Consider the following 17909-nt stretch of genomic DNA (forward strand, 5'->3'; position numbering starts at 1 on the left):
CTTTCTAATGACTAGCAGGATGCGTTTATGGGATGGCTGACCACTCTTAGGGATAAAATCTGTAACTGTTGAGGATAATGAAAATAATAGGTTCACAGGGTTAAACCCATTACCTTGGCCTCATTAGCACCGTATTCAAATCAACTACGCTAACCAAGTACATACGTTCATCTGTTTTTACATACAATTTGGACACTAGACCGCTATTTACCAAATGCTAACCTGAGCATTAATTTTTAGAATTGTTCTTTGGAAGATCTAATTTGGTCTAGGCCATTTCTTATTTCTTCACGGCACTCCTTCTTATTACACAAATTCTCGTTTCTATAAAACTACATCTTTAATACTCCATGGCAGTATAATAGGAGTTGTCCCCAAATGCGGAAATCCATACAAATGAAATAACAATAGGCTAGAAATGAAAAGCCTCCAGAAGAACACTTCTTCTATAGGCTCCCTAATTTGGCTTGATTTTGATAAGATATGGGCTTCCTTGTATTTTACCATAAATATTCGGTATATTTTGTTCATTGGATTATTAGGAAACCCAAGCAATAACATTCCAGATTTTTTCAAAGTATTTACTCATGAAGGAAATAATGCGCCAATTTTGGTCAAAACAAAACAAAACCACCAAGTCACGGTGAGTAGCTTCCAGACACTCACAGATATAAACACAAATTTGCAGTTTGAGCCCCAAGTTCCTTTCGGTCTCTCTTTCCTCTGCCTGACAGTATCAAGGCACCCTTCATTGACCTTTCTCACAGGAAAATTTGCCTTAGGCATATAATCACCTGTATGCTTTCTTTAAAGTATATCTCTTAAGATAGATCAATAATGATAAAGTAATACGAAGCTTGGGAATCTTATGAAATTGACAATTAAGAGCTGACCAGAAAACACTTCCTATAGCTCTGTCAACATGCTTTCAGTGTCACAGCATCCCTGTTTCCAAGAGAGCAGTCCAGAATGTGGCAGCATCATTCCTTGTGCTTTCAGCCATTCTCCCTGCACACAAGTTGTATCTGACAGGATTTACAGAACACTGGAAAGCGAGTGACAAGAGTCTCCCCTCTCAATCCCTCTCCTTATTTTCAGTCAAAACTTCAAACCCAGTAACTCAAGTAACTAATGTTCTCCTTAGCTCAAAGGTGGAAACTGAATCTATATGCAGAAGCTGGACATTTTATAAATAGGCTACTGAATCTTCAAATTACCGGATAGGACTTGCCCAATTATTCAAAACAAACAAACAAAAAAACTCAAAGAATTTTAATAATAAAGTTATTTCTAAAATTTACTTTTTAGAGACATAAAATTTGGCTTATAAAAGTCATACTTTTTAAGCTCTGTCAAACAACTCTGAAATTAAATTTATCATAAACTATTTTCTATTAAATAATGTTAATTGAAATTTTTTGATTTGCCATTTTAAATACAAGAAAGATTTTTCATAAAATGTTTGTGATTTTTATTATTTTCTCCTGTGCTTAGATTTTGATTTCCAAAGTAACCAGGATGCCCCTATTTGCAAGAGCACAGTTTTCTAATATTACTCCCAAGATTTCAAATCAAAGCCAATTTTTTATGCTTGATTTTTAAAAATGTAGGTTACCATTGTTTGGTTTATCTTCAATTAACCGTTCTCAGTATAAAGGATTATTATCTTTCTCTATTGGGAGGAAAAATTCAGGATAATATCCCTCAGTAGTTAACGTTCAATCCAGGAAGGTTTTTTTTTTTTTTTTTTTAATTTTCCCCAGTGCTGACCTTTGTTATGCTGTAGTTATAGCAACAAGAAGAGTTCCTTCTGTCTGTCTGTTGTGTTCTCTTTTCAAACTAATGACAGTCTTTTCTAAACTGTTGTATAGTATAAAGAAAGCTTTACATGCACTGATTTCTTGATTTCTTGATGCATTTAGCTAAACCAGCAATTTAAATGGAAATATTTTAAATAAATGTAATTAATTGGAATTTGCATATTATAAATGTTTAGAACTATGGATTGTTCGTTTAGCTATATTTCCATATTGTCTTTAAGCTTCCCTAATCAACTTGCAGTTTAACTTCTCAGTGATCAAGTTTATTTATCCTATCATTATATCTTCTTAATCTAAACATGGAGAGAGAGAGAGATTGAAAGAGAGAGCTAGAAAGCTCTCTCCAGAGGAGTAATACATTGTAAGAACATGTAGTTTGTCTGCCAAACTAGGCCACACAATCTTGGCTATGACCTTGGGCACTCTAAATCTCATTGTACGGATCCAGAATATCAGTTTAATTATAGTCATTACCTATCTCAAGGGTTTGTGAGGTTTAATTAATGTTAGCAAAGTGTTGGAGCTATTTAGTAGCATAGTACTATAAAAGGCAAACTACCTGAAAATCACAACTTCCTCCTCCCTACATAGTACTTAATTTTATACACTCCTTTTCTTTCTTCTTCAGTTAATATCACATTTATTACCTTTTCCCCTGCCCTCCATATCTATATCTATGGTCTCTCCTACTTGAGACTTACCTTGGATGACAAATGGCTTCTGCCCCACATCCCTCACTTGCACCATCACCTCCAGGAGCTCAAACATTCCTGAGCCCGACAGGATCAGGATAAACACGGTATCTGAGTAAGCAGCTATGGCTATGCACTTCCTTTAAGCCCGAGTCACAAGCATCCAGTCCACAATTTAAATTTGGGCCTCACACTCCTTTCGCTTGTGTCCATGGTGTTAAATAAAGTGCATTAGACTTCCAGCCTCTTTCAAAAATTGGGAGATGTGAAAACACTGTGTCTACATTCCCTCCTGAAAACAGTAGCTGGAGCCATGATTAGATGGGGTCTCTAGCTTGCCCGTTCTCAGCGCTCCCTATTATCTAACACTTGTCCACCTAAACACTGGAATTTGCAACCCAGGGCCTCTGAGTACATTTGTGCTGGCTGTTCACCACACAACAATGCCTGGCCAAATGGACAAGAAGGGGCTGGAATCCAGCCTACTGCTCTGCTTGCCAAGCCATGTTCTGGTGGGTCTCATTTGCATAAAGGCATTCTAGGGACCAGAAATGGCCTGGTCGGTATCCCAGCTATAAGTCAATTAAATAGAGCAGTGAATGTCACAGCTACCTTAATTAGTATTGAAAAACTGGCATACAATTTTTGAAATTGTATCCTACAACACTATATCTAGACTGAGCTTAAAAGTCATATTCAAGTTTATCCTTACCCACTTTTTGTCGTGGACCCTTTTTCACCTAAAACACATTCCAGTATGAACTACTTTACAAATAGGATGAACATAATATGAAAATTTTAATTGTTTTAACTCATTGCAGCTGAAACGGAGCTGTATTTAATTGAAAATTAAAATGACTAGAACAGTAATGTATATTGGATAGTCATAATAATGTTATATTTCTTTGTCTGGGAAAAACCACTCTTTAAAAGAGGAGGCCACTGTTCACACCCTAGTCTCTTGCTAACTGCTAACATTTTATAATGGTAGCACTGCTTAAAAGAGCAGTTGTTTTTACCTATTTGTAACTTGGCTCTTTTAGGATGCATGATGATTTGATAGCATTTCCTTTTGAGTGTTTTTGTTTTGAAAACGATTCTATTCCTTTAATTTCGGCTACCTTATATTAGTGAAAAAGAAACAATTCTGTTACCCAATGGCAGCACTAATTGATTTACACTTCTTTCCTTACCAAATTTCAAGCGTCCAAAATTTGAACATTGTCCACTGAAAGCTAATCCCTAGCTATGTTACTGTCACTAATGTACTTCCAAAAGAAATCCAGGTATCTGTATCTTTTCATTATACAAAACATAATATAAATTTATTCTTTAACCATAGCGAGAAGGAAAGTTGTCTGATTTCTACTGACTACAAGTAAGATAAAATGACTCAAACTGGCTTAAATGAGGAGGTCCCAGGTAGGACAGGCTCCAGGCAGGAACAATCTGAAGCTTCAATGTGTCATGGGTGGTGCAGGTTCTTCCCACTCTTTTGCTCTGTCATCTCCATCATCTTGGCTCTTCCCTCAGGCAGGCTTCCCTCACAGGTACTGTTGCAGCAGTTCCAGCCAACATATGCAGGCACAAAAAGCATTCAAGGAAAGAAAGTGACTATCGTTTTTTGTGTCTATATCTCTAGAGATAAAATTTCCTAGAAGCACTAAGGTTGGCTTCAACGAAGATCTCATTAGCCAAAATTAGGTCACATGCCCACATCTAAACCAACCACTCTCAAAGACAATGAGATTGACTTAGTTTTATAAGTATGTACTATCCCTGGAGCTAGAGATGAGATCATCTTAAAGCACATGCCAGTGTGCAGGATAGGAAATACCTGAACATAATTGTGGTTCAGTTAAGAGAGAGGAAGAAGCAGATAGGGGGATTAGAAGGATGTTTGTGAGACAAGTATCAGTGTCTATTTTTGCCTTATTCAACTCCATCTTCTCATTTCTGCTCTCTGAGAAAAGCTAACCAGCTCTAAATCTCATGACTCATGCCAAATTACACATGACAAGAGGGAGTCAGTTTATGGACACCAGCTCTTTATCATGAATGAATTAGTGAATTATAATTTCAACCATGAATGTCTGTAAGTCGAGCTTGTTTTTAGCAACATGACTTTCTGGGCAAAGTTTTGATATATCAACATACCCTTATAGAATCCTTCAGGTTCTTCTCAAAATTGTATATTATGCTACACAAATCAGGTAACATCTGACCTTAAGATATAAGAGATGGGACTAAAAACTCTGGATAAGAGGAGGAAACAAAAAGAAGGAAGAAGTTAAAATAAATTAAATTAAGAGGAATGGTAAAAATTTTGTAGTATGACACATCTATTTCCATAATTAAGTCCATCATGAATAATTTCCTCTTATAACTTCTGCTGGCCCTTAAAACTGTTACTTTAATATATTTGCAAGGTATCAGAAGCAAAGTATATAGCCAGTCTTTAAAATTTCAAGTTGATCCCCAAACTGACTCAAATTTGCAGAAATCTGGCATAATTTAAAAGTAAATAAATAGAAGCAACACTTAGCAGAAGGTTCCTAACATAAACAAAGCTGTGCACGTTTTGTTTATTTATGGATCCATGCAAAAGTGCCATATTCATTTAAAAATATCCAGCACAAGAGTGATTGATTTAAAAAATTGAATAGAATTAAGGAGCATTCCTTAAACCTAAAAGTTTGGTAAAAAGAACAATTCTTTTATTGTAATATTATGCTTGGGAAAACATTTTTCTCCTTTATGTATATTCAGATTTTTTTTTTTTTTGAGGTTGACTGTGAGAAAAGTAGACATCATTTCTGAAAAGTGCACTTGAATTGGGATGTAGCAAACCTCACCCTTCATATAACTCCTGTATGTTGTTCAAGGTTAAGTGTTGAGATATGTGTGAAATCTCCTATATTAGTCTTTTTCATTCAATGAATTTTTACAGCACTCCCAAAAGACAAAGCAGTTTAAAATCCCTATCTTTGTGGAACTCACATTCTACTGACATCTCCTTATTTAGCTGATGGCCATTCACTCTTCCTTGCCAGCCTCGATTATTCCCTGTCATATTTTAATTGAATAAACATTTCTTTAACACCAGTTATATGCACAGCACAGTATAAAGTACTGAGGGAATGAGAAACTGCCCTGGAGAAACTAATAATCTAATAGAGAGTACTCAGACTAGGAGAAAACACACACACACACACACACACACACACACACACACACACACACACACACAAACACACACACACACACGCAGATTTAATGACAATTATCTCACTTCTTTTTAACAAGAAGAATTTAAATGAATAGGTAAAGTGTAACAAAAAGCAGACTCTGAAAACATCTATATTGCAAGTGTAAATAGAGTGTCATGATAGCAAACAGGAAGTATTGGGCAATTTGGAGAGTTGAGATGCTCCTCCGAAAGACCTCACAAAAGAAGTCTTCCTTGAACTGGATTGACTGACAAATGGAGAAGAGGGGAAAGAATATTGGGGGTAAAGGAAATAGTGTAAGAAAAACTGAAGGAACACAAGTGTATAGCAGAACCCACAATTTGTGTGTTGATAAATGTGACAGTTAAGGGACCCCTAAGAAGAGAAAAAGTGATGGAAAATGAGACCCAGGAAGAACAGAGTCAAATTTGCATATAACCTTCAACATTAAGCTAAGGAAAAAAGACTTGCTTAGTAGTAAATAGAGGCCATTAAATGTTTTGAGTACTGGATGTTTACTATCAGTTTTTGGTTTTTGAAAAAGTCACTCATTTACATTGGAGAGGATGATTTGGCGGAAGGAGAGACATTTTGTCCCTTGAGGGCATTTAAGATCCAGATCCCTGCCACAGAATAAAATAGGAAGGAGAACAAGTAGAAAATTTTAGGAATGCCGACAGTTTATTTAAGGGACAGATGAGGTTCAGAAGACAAGGAAGGTGACTCAAGAAAGAGTCATCATGGGCTTCCCTGGTGGCGCAGTGGTTGAGAGTCCGCCTGCCGATGCAGGGGACGCGGGTTCGTGCCCCGGTCCGGGAAGATCCCACATGCTGCGGAGCGGCTGGGCCCGTGAGCCATGGCCGCTGAGCCTGCGCGTCCGGAGCCTGTGCTCCGCAACGGGAGAGGCCACAACAGTGAGAGGCCCGCGTACCGAAAAAAAAAAAAAAAAAAAAAAAGGGAGATAGCGATAGAAATTCCCACAAAAGGAAAGGTATTCTTAAATTGCCGAGTGGTCCAAAGAAATATTGATGCTGAGAGATCCAGAAAGGCCTGAAAGAAGCTGCCAGGGGCAATCCTAGGGTTGTATTCAGAGCAGTTTTATTTTCACCACTAATTGGTTTGGGAAGAGATGGCCGACTTCCACTACTATTACTGCTCTGAGTACAACTCCACAATTGGCTTCTGCTCATTCATGTGCCAAAACTATGGTTATTTTATAATTTATTTTATGGGAATTTATTATTTATTTTAGGTGGGGAAATGGAAACTTAGAGGTGCCTGCTATGTATTTGAGCTTGCCCCCTAGAGAAGCCAACATATTTGTCAGTAAGGACTTTTGGCCATAAAGAAAAAAGTCAAAGACTTTATGGTTATATGGATAACTACGCAGTTAGATCATCCCTTGATTGAAGTCCCCACACCTCCATTAAGATGATGAAGAGAGGTCCATAGATTCTAAACTTTGCGTATTTCCAAACACTCACCTCCTCATCAGGACTCATCTATTTATTAACTTTATCACTACTTTTGTCAGTCACAACCTAGATTCCCAGAACATAGTTCATTTTCCGCATTCTCATCTCTATACAGCTCTCTCCCTTTCAGTAGCCAGCTCCCTGAATTCTGAAACTGATTGTCATTAGCAACCCCCCCCCCCATTGTCCTCAACAGCTTCTCTGCAAGTTCCCTTTATCTTCTTGTTCTTGCTGAAATGTGGTTCCTTCAGAGGCCCTGCATGCCCTGTATCTCAAATGGTGAAGGTAAGGAAAGTTCATCCTTGCCCTTCATTGCCACTTACATACTATTCTATGCTCCCCAACACCTGCCTTTCCTGCTCTAACATAAATGTCATCACGCTACACCATCTACTTCTGTTTTTTGTTTCATTCATCTCAAGGACTTTGGGGTTCTCCTCAATCTTTGAAATTTAGCTTTAGCTCCCAGCTTACTCCACCACAACTCTTTCCTTGAGTCTGAGTCATTTCAGTATTTAGGTATGAAATTCTTCCAGTAGTCTTGCCTCCTTGACCATCTCCCTCCAATGATAGTTTCTTCCACCTTGACTCAGTCACTAAACTATGTTCACAATCTAGACCCACTGTATACTCATCACATCCTGTCTTTCCAGATCACTTTCTCAAATCCTCGGCTCTCAAATATCATTCAACGCAACCCCTCCCACCAGACCTATAATCCACCGATCCTACCACCCCTCACCCGTCATGCTTTTGCTTCCCTATATGCTCGCCTTAGTCAAGTATTACAAACATTCTCTTTCAAACATTCTCAGTTTTACATGATCAATTATTTTGAACACCATCTTTCATAGATCTCAATTCACTTGGCTAAACTTGCTAAGCAAAACCCTCACTCTGGTTAAAAACAGCTCTATATCTCCTTCATTCCTGTACCCAAATTGCTAAATGTGGCTGGAAAAAAAAGTTTACAAATCTCTTTCTCACTTTAACTTTGTGGCGTTTGCTCAAGTGAGCATTTAATGATACAGAATAATTGTATTACTTTTACTTTTCCTCTTTCCTCTCTATTTCCTCTCTATTTCTATTTCTTCTCAAACCTCCAAAACCTCTTCCCTGTTCGTTATTTCAGTTCTCTACTTTCACTGAATTCATGAAAACCATGAGAATAAGAATTCTATAAACTCCCATCATCACATCTACTCGTCTTCTAGAGTCTGTACAGACATTTTTTCCTTTCCTCCTGTTAGAATAAACTCTAAATGTTCCTTTTTAAAGTCAAACTCCACATTTTCACTAGACCTCATTTGCTGTGTCCCCACTCAGGAACCTCACTCCTGCAATTCTCCTGTGTTCTTCATCATCAAATTATCAACATTTCTCTCAAATGTACCATTACCATCATACCATCAGTATACAAAGAGAGATATATATATATATATATATATATATATATATATATATATATATATATATAGTTAACTCCATTCCCCACCCCCAACCTAGAGTGATTCTCTCCTTTGACAGAAAAATTTCTTGAAAGAATGGTGTGTATGCAATGTCACAATGTCCTTTTTATCTATTGAACTGACTCCAGTTGGGTTCTTGTGAAGATTTCCAATGACTTGTACCTTGCTAAATACAAAGTTTTGAAGTCTCCCTTTTATTTGACCCATCAGCAGCATTTGACATTTTCTTCACATGGCTTTTAGGAAACCATGTTCCTGGTTTACCTCCTGCCTTGCTAACCTCTTAACACTGAAGTGATCCAAGGTTTAGACATTGAACCTTTTTCTTATCTGTCTACACTCACTCCCCTGCAGTTCTCATCCAATCTCATGGCTTTAAATTACACCTATATGCTAAAGACTCCAATATGTAGATCTCTTATCTGGACTGTTATATGTAACAACTTGAAAATTCCATTTAAGTTATTTAAAATTGAACATTTCTCGTCCTAATGCCACCAAAACTGACCCTAAATTAATGGTGACTACATCACTCCACTTACTCATATCAGAAGTGTTGGTGTCATTCTTGACTCTTTATCTTTCACAGTCCACATCTAATCATTAGCAAATCCTATTTGCCCCATTACCAAAATATATCAAGAATCAGATATTACCACCTCAACTACTAACACTCTGGTTCATACCGCCAGCATCTCTCACCTAGAGACCATCATGACTGGTCTTTTTCTTCCCTCCTTCTCTCCTACAGTCTATTATCAACACTATGATTGACCCTGTGGTCAGCAAAGAACGAAAGCTGGCAGCTCAGTATTTAACTAAAGAGGAGTAGAGCTCTTTAGAAAGTAGAATGCTCTACTCCAGGAGGTCTGTTATGGCAAAGTCAGTTCCCAGACTGGGAAGGAGTAGAGCCCTGAAAACTGGGATGTGGTTGTCTGGGTTGCAGAACTTTCACATGTTAAATATCCAGATACTCCTGAACCCTCTGAGACTGTCAAAGTGATACACTCCTCCTTGTTAATTAATAGGCTAGACTACCATTGCTTGAGGTGTCTTCTCTGCAAGACCAAATATGCTCTTCTCAGTATATGCCTCCACTTCTCCCTCTCCCTCTCTTCTAGGCCCTAAGCCAACAACTATGGTTAAGTCACAAACTAAGTCATCTAGGGTAGTGCTGAATCTTCTAAAGTAGCAAAAGGATTGTAAGCTGAAGGAAGAACTGATCAATATATACTGGCTAGATCCAGGAGACTATACGTGGGATTCCATTCTGAGGATGTAGAATAAAAGAGGGTTTTTTGATGTGAGAGCACTTTCTCAGGTTACAAGATTTAAAACCCATGCAAAGTCCTGGGAGAGGGGCAAACGGGGTGCTGGGATGGCTCCCAGAAGCTTAGAGAAAGTGATGGACTATACTCTGTGAGGCAGAAGTGCTAGAACTGCTGTACCTTACAGTTGTAGAGGGATCAAAGAGCTCACAGAGGTAGGCATGCCTGAATGAATACACTAAATAGGTCAGAAAACCTACCAGACCACTAAGTTCCAGGAGAGAAAATTCCACTTACCAAAGGAATACGCAACGTGTTGGTGAGAGGAATGTGAGCATTACTGAGATGTTCTCTAGAGGGTAGAGATAACAGTAGGAGATAACTGTTAATAACTGGGCTCACTGACAGCAATGGGACTCATAGGCTCTCTAGTTAATAGAGGCAAGGTGACAGTGCCAAACTGTCAGAAACCAGTTAGGGCAATTACTATAATGAACAGAAACATTGGAGTGGAGGTCAGGAGAGGACCTCCAGAGAGCTACAGAGATGGTTCTAAGAGCAAGATACGTGGGCAGCCAAAAAAGGTTCTGCTCAAGCTGTACAATCAAAATAAAGGATGGATGATCAGGGGACTAAAGGCAGTTACCCTAATAAAAAAATGTTTCCATCTCTTACCCAGATTCCAGACATGAGCCAGTTTTCAGACCTAGAAATTTTTAATTGAAGGAGAGACTTGTACTTTAGAAAGAAGAAACCTGCAATACCATGGAATGGGTACCCAGTACTCACACAGTAATTATTAGCCCAGTCCCTTCCAAGTGGACTTTGCCATTTACTTGGCTAATTTTACACTAGAGTCAGAGAGAAGGTCCAAACCTCTCAAGATCTCTTGCACAGGGTTCAAGTTGACATAGCTACCTGGAGGACCAAAGCATCATTATGATCCTTCTATTTGGCACAGGAGTCAGGGTACTTAATCAATGGAGTCAAGTCCCAGGTGCGGCTCACAGAGTGTTCACTGGGACCACTGAGTTTTCAGACTTACTTGGTCTCTGAATGCACAGTTGAAATGGACATATTTAGCTTTTGAAAATACCCCATATCAGCTGCTTGGCTTTTAGGTTAAGAACCATCAAAGTGGGAAAGTCTCTGAAACTTGTCCTTCAGATATATTATATTGAAACCAGGGAGTGAGCAAATATTATGGCCTCTGTTAAAGACGTAATGGATTCAGGATTAGTGATCCATCTTACATTTCCATTTAATTCACTAGTCATGTCTGTACAAAACTCAGATGGATCCTGGGTTTACAGTGGACTGCCGACTGAAAACTCAACCTAGAAATCCCAAGTGTAGTTGCTTTGCTAGATGTGGTATCTTTGCCAGAGCTGGTTAACAATTCCTCGGGTTACATGGTATAGAGTAAGTGGTCTGGCCAGAGTGCTTTTTCTCCACCTCTTCAGGACAGAGAGCATGAATATATTTGTATTCACTTCAAATGGACTATAGTATAGTTTCACAGTCTTGATCCAGCACTGTGATAACTCTCCTGCCCTGAATCCAGATATATAGTCTGAAGGTACCTTAACTATAGCTTCTACTAGGCTAGTGGACTTGTTCCCAGATGAACACATCTAACAGGAGTCACAGTGAGTGTGCCTTCATCTTGAAACTATGGCTACCAATTGGTCATTTGGGGCTACTTGTGCCTATTTCCTTCCCCCATCTTAGCTGTTCTTCCCAAGAGCATTCTCCAAAACACTCCTGAATGCAAATTACAGAATCTGATAGTCTGTTTCCCTGGCAGCTGGCCTTCAACAACTTTAAACTTATCATAGAATTTACTCATTTATTGTTGTTTTTACTTATCTTCTCTTTCTTCCGTATAGAATGTGAGATCCATAAGAGTGGGAATTTTTGTTTGCTTTCTTTTCAGATATCACCCAACATCCTAGAACAGATCCTGGTTCATTGAAAACACTTAAGAAATATTTGAATAAAGCTTTTAGACCATCTTACTATGTGACCCAAATGTCTTAAAATCTATTGAAGACTGTATTTTAAGTATATCTAGTGATTACATAATTTGCTATTAATTTTTAAATAGCTTTATAATTTTTCAAATTATCTAAATAATTTTTACTCAAATAGCATAGAGAAGCACAATGGACAGGTAATGTTACAACCCAGAGAAATACTATCAGATGACCATTCTTTAATATTTCTTTCTCAGCATTACATAAATACATTTTTTATTTTACTTAAATAAGATTTATCTTTTTTGTTATCAATATTTTTATCTTCTATTTTGTTTTGATTACTTGTACTACCCTCAGCCCAATTGTTTTCCCCATCACCAAGGTTTATATTCTACTTCTCCCTGTGCATATGTGGTCACTTACAAATATGTTTGCACCTTTTGAGTTTGGGCATAATTTGCTTCAGGTATTGTGATGGGTGGAGGCACCACCCAGATCTCCTCTCAATGAAGGACTAGAAGATGGGGGTGCTGTCAGCAGATGCCTTCAGCTCTCATTTCCTTCAGGGATTGCCTTGGCTGCAGAGAGCTGCTTCACCCAAGATCACACGATTTCCTGAGCAGCCCACATCAAGTAAGTGCCTCATACAGATCAGAGTATGACTTCCTGGTCATTTTGTCCCAGTGCAGGGACATTATTCTGATGGCCCACTTTAGTCCTAGACCGTCCCCCTGGGTCAGCAAAGATTCTCATCAGTCCTGTTTCACAGTTCAGTTTCACCCTCTGCCCTGTCTTGCTTTTTACCCCTCCCTTCCATAGGTGTTGATTCTTAAATATTCCTAATAATTATCCTACAGTCTAAATTCCATCTCAGTTTCTGCTTCCTGGAGAATCCAACCTGAGTAACAGATCACATTATGTATTCCTCTCTGCATCTTGCTTTTCTCCCTCACTATAATCATGGACTCTGTCCCAGACAATTGACATAGATCTAATGCTTTCTTTTGAATGACTGTGTAATTTTCCAGGGTTTTCATGTATCACAATTTGTTCAACTTTCCATACAAGAGAAGATTCTAGTTTCCAATTTTTATTTTTAACCACATGAAAAGTTCTGAAATAAATGTCCCTACCAATTTAAACTCAAAATTACATGATTATTTGCAAAGTTCCTATTACTTTCTTTCACTAATCAACTGTCCTTTATTTGTTTAATGATGTCCACAGTAGTCCACTTATGTCTTCATCTACCTTCTGAGCGTTCCAGTATTATCAATAATTTAAGGAACTCATGGTTGATATCTATAGAATCAAAGTCCTCCATAATTTCTCAGTCATTCTTAATTTTGTGAAATATCTGAAAACAGTACTATCAACATTCTTCTTTAGCTGGGATAAATCACTCCCATAAAATTAATAATGCCACCTTTACTCCTGTTGTAATCTAATCCACATGCACTGAAAAATATATTAAAATCTATAAATTTTGAAATCACACACTAGGTTGGAGTCCTGGCTGTATAAAATATTGCATGTCCAATATCCAAGTTATTCAAACTCTCTCCACTTCAGTTTCCTCATTTGTAAAATATACCTACCTTACTTTTAGTGATCTGTAACCTTTACAGAACTAAAGATTCTATAGGTTCATTGCCTAGCAAAGTGCTTGGCATAGAGAAGATGGTCTATGAATCATTATACTTATTTTCTTCATATTCTTGGGTTTCCATGCAGGGGTGTGTGTGTGTGTGTGTATGTGTGTGTGTGTGTGTGTGTGTGTGTGTGTGTATGCATGTGTGTGTATCAAAATTCTATACTCACATTTTTTTAAGTTATTTCTTTCTAAAGAAAGCCACCTTTGTTCTGTTTAATAAAACTAAAGAATACTATCTCATGTGGCCTTTGTGATATCTAATTAGATGCATTTATATTCTTCTAAAATTTCAGGTTCCCTATATTTCTCAAGTCACCCAAGTACAGTTCATTGCCCACATGAAAAAGTAGAGGTAGATAGAACAAGTTTATGGACTTGATACATTGAGTTAGTTTCAAAACAGAAACAAAAACAAAACCCACTCCTGGTTCAAGGAGTCAGTTCAGATCTAAAATAGAACCATTGCAGAAGCCTCAGCATAGAATAAATCCGTGTCATTTCCCCTCTCTGTCCCCTGCATCAGGAGCTGGTTTCCTTAGCTGGGGGTGCCAGGAACATTTTATTAAATGTGTCTATAATATCTTTATGAAATCTTTCATTTAATGGTTCTCAAGCTGGGGTGTCACCTATCACTCTTTGAAGCATCTGAAAATGTGTGAGGGCATTTCGGATCATCAGAATGACTGCGGTGTGTTACTTGCATTATGTTGGCAGTGACCAAGGACGTAAATATCCTTTGTGTATTCGTGGAAATCCAGTCTAGTAAAGAATTGGTTTACGTGAAATGTCATTCATACTCCAACTGAGAAATACAACAATATAGATGCAGACATGCTGCTAAGCTATTCATAAACTCACTGTTTTACATGTTACCTGGTAGGACTCAATCCACAACGTAGCAGTTACTCCTGCACCCATCACCTCTAACTGGCTACGTAAGTACTTTCTGTAGCATTCAAGCTGGCCTACTCAATATCAGGGGTAGAAAGTCAAAATACTCCCTTGCTATGGAAAATCAGAAAAAATACAAAGCCTAGCAGATGGGGACTTGCTCCTTTCTAAGATATTGTATATTTCTCATCAGCTGAGGGCTCTTGTTTTCAAGAAAATGTACACAACTGAGAAAACAAGCTGCTCAGAGACTCAGAGAACAAAGCTCACCTAGGCCAAAGGTTTTTAAGTAAAACACACAGATATGCACATGCATACAAACACACAGATACCCACACACAACTTGTTACGCAAATTAGCAAAGACTAAGGCTACTTTTACTAAAAGACAAATTCTCCAAGAAGGGTATTAATAAAAATGTAAATAATAATCTACGGGAATGTTACTGGGCATGCTCAAGATACAGATACTGATGGCTAAGAGATGTGTCATCATTATCACAATGTACATAGCAGGACTAGTAAAAATTTCATGCCTGGTAAGAACTTCTGCCAACTGAAAATGTTTTTAGCTATTTGTAAAAGTGTTATTGTGCTCCTGTTAGTGGGACAGAGACTTAAATATTCACATAATCATGTGGAGAAAGTTATGCCTGCCTGGATTAACAGCTGTAACAAAATTTTTCTGACTAGCATTGAGTGGATTTGTGGAAAATAACAACTGAGAATATTTAGAATGATCCCCTCCTCTTTTCGATGTGCCAATTTGAATACAAAAGTTTTTCTTTACAACATCGGATTCAACAGTTCTCTTAAAGATCTCATTGCAAAGTGACTAGTTAATTAGAAATTTTGCTTAACATCTGAATAATTTTCATCTAGGAAAGATTTTGAGGGGAAATTTTTATTTTGAAATCCATACAACTAAATAAAAGTGCCTCCTTGCTCCTAGGACTATGTTCCAACCTCTCTGTGCTAGTTTTTACATGCTGAAATTCTCAAAAATGATTTTCCTTTTTCTTCCTCTTTGCACTAGCAACTGAAGGAAAATACTATTATATAGGGGAGATTCCCTCCAAAAGCACAAACTGCATAGAATTTCATTAATACAGCCAAAAATATTAAAATTGTGTTTACAGCAGATAACCCCACTCTATTGTTATGCTTTAAACTTTTAATAATATTTGAATTCCATCCCATGTTCAAACAAAAGCCGAGTATCTTTGATCCAGTTTGAGGTTCAACTTAAAAAGAATCCGTGAGACACTTTCGTAGAGACACAAAAAGTAACAAGGCACAGGTGTCATACACGAGAATTGCAGTCTGGCAGCACCAGGAAAGAGGCACAGCCCAAAAAGCCTAATTCTCTAGACCAGCGGTCTCCAGACTTTTTTGTGGGGAATGGTTCAGGTGGTAATATGAACGATGGGGAGCGATGGGGAGCGGCAGATGAAGCTTGGCTTGCTCGCCCACCGCTCACTTCCTGCTCTGCGGCCAGGGTCCTAACAGGCCGGGGACCGGTAACGGTCCATGGCCCAGGGGTTGGGGACCCCTGCTCTAGACCATCCAGAGAACAAAGTAGCTTTCTGTTATCATCTCTATGCCATATGAGCATAAGTGAAATTTGAGGCTTCCTAGCTTTGGAATATTAGATATTATCAAAAGAGATGGGATTGGGATCATCGGTTAGTATCATAAACTGCCCAGGAGTTAGGGAGAACTGCTTTCTGCCCTAGGCTGTACCGCTTCGAGGTCTTCTAACCTCTCTAAACCACATATTTCTCAATGAAATTCTCATGTGAAAATGATGACGTCTAGCTCTAAAATTCTGTAGTGCTAAAAAAAAAAAAAAAAAAAAATCTTTATTTTCCTGAACTTTTTATGGAAGTTTCGTTAGAAGCATGGAAAATAAAACAAAGGAAGTGACTGATAGATTTTACCACTCAAATAAAATAAAATATTCTCTAAGCCATATAAATAAAATAAAATATTCTCTATGCCCAAAATTATGAGCAAAAATATAAGACGACCTCCCAAATGGAAAAAGACTTATAAAAAACATGCCAAAGCATAATACCTTGGTACATGAAGAAACTCACACAAATTCAAAAGAAAATTATGACTCAGATTTTGAAAAATAAGTAGAAAACATAAAAAATGAGTCACAAAAGTCAAAATTCGTATAGCTAGTAAACTTATGAATAAAAGTACTAGACTGCCTGAAGAACCAACAGTTTTCCTTTTCCCATACTCCATTTCCACATGCTTTAAGACTTTTATTTTATAATTTCAATTTCTTCTCACCCTTCCTTCTGCACCCAGTCCACTTCTCAAGTAACTGAGTCTTCTCATTCTACATGGAGGAAGTAGAAGTAATCAGGCAAAAACTCCAATGCCACAGCATTAAATCTATAAATCCATCTGATTTATTCCTATATTCCCTATCTTTCCATCACAAGGGTTGAAATGCAGCTAGTGTCTCTGTTGGCTATAGTTACAAAGATACTGCATAACAAATCACTCAATTTCAGCAGCTTAAAAAATACTCCTTTATTATCTCATTCACAAAACTGTGGGTTGGTTGGAGCTGTTCTGCTTCACTCTGCACACCTGAAGGATTGCTGGGATGGTTCTGTTCCATCAGAATCACTCTGGGCTTCAGGCTGAAGGGGCACCAGTTTCCCAGAGAAAGCTCTTCTCACAACAGAGTCTGAAAACTCCCAGAAGGGAGGGTGGGAACACATGACACTTCTTTTTAACTTTATTTTATTGAAGTATAGTTGATTTACAATGTTGAGTTTGTTTCTGGTGTACAGCAAAGTGATTCTGTTATATGTATGTTGAGTTTGTTTCTGGTGTACAGCAAAGTGATTCTGTTATATATATGTTGAGTTTGTTTCTGGTGTACAGCAAAGTGATTCTGTTATATATATATTCTTTTTCATATTCTTTTCCACTATGGTTTATTACAGTATATTGAATATAGTTCCCTGTGCTATACAGTAGGACCTTGTTGTTTATACCTCCTATATATAATAGTTCACATCTACTAATCCCAAATTCCTAATCTTTCTCTCCCGCTTGGCAACCACAGGTCTGTTCTCTGTGAGTCTGTTTCAGTTTCATAGATAAATTCACTTGTGTCATATTGCAGATTTCACATATGTGATATCATATGGTATTTGTCTTTCTCTTTCTGACTTACTTCTCTTTGTATGATAATCTCTAGGTCCACCCATGGCATTATTTCATTCTTTTTAATGGCTGAGTAATATTCCATTGTACATATGTACATTTTCTTTATCCATTCATCTGTCGATGGACATTTAGGTTGTTTCCATGTCTTGGCTATTGTAAATAGTGCTGCTATGAACATAGGGGTGCATGTATCTCTTCAAATTATAGCTTTTTTCTGGATATACGCCCAGGAGT

The sequence above is a fragment of the Delphinus delphis genome, chromosome 5 (assembly GCF_949987515.2).
Source record: "Delphinus delphis chromosome 5, mDelDel1.2, whole genome shotgun sequence".
Classification (NCBI taxonomy): Eukaryota; Metazoa; Chordata; class Mammalia; order Artiodactyla; family Delphinidae; genus Delphinus; species Delphinus delphis.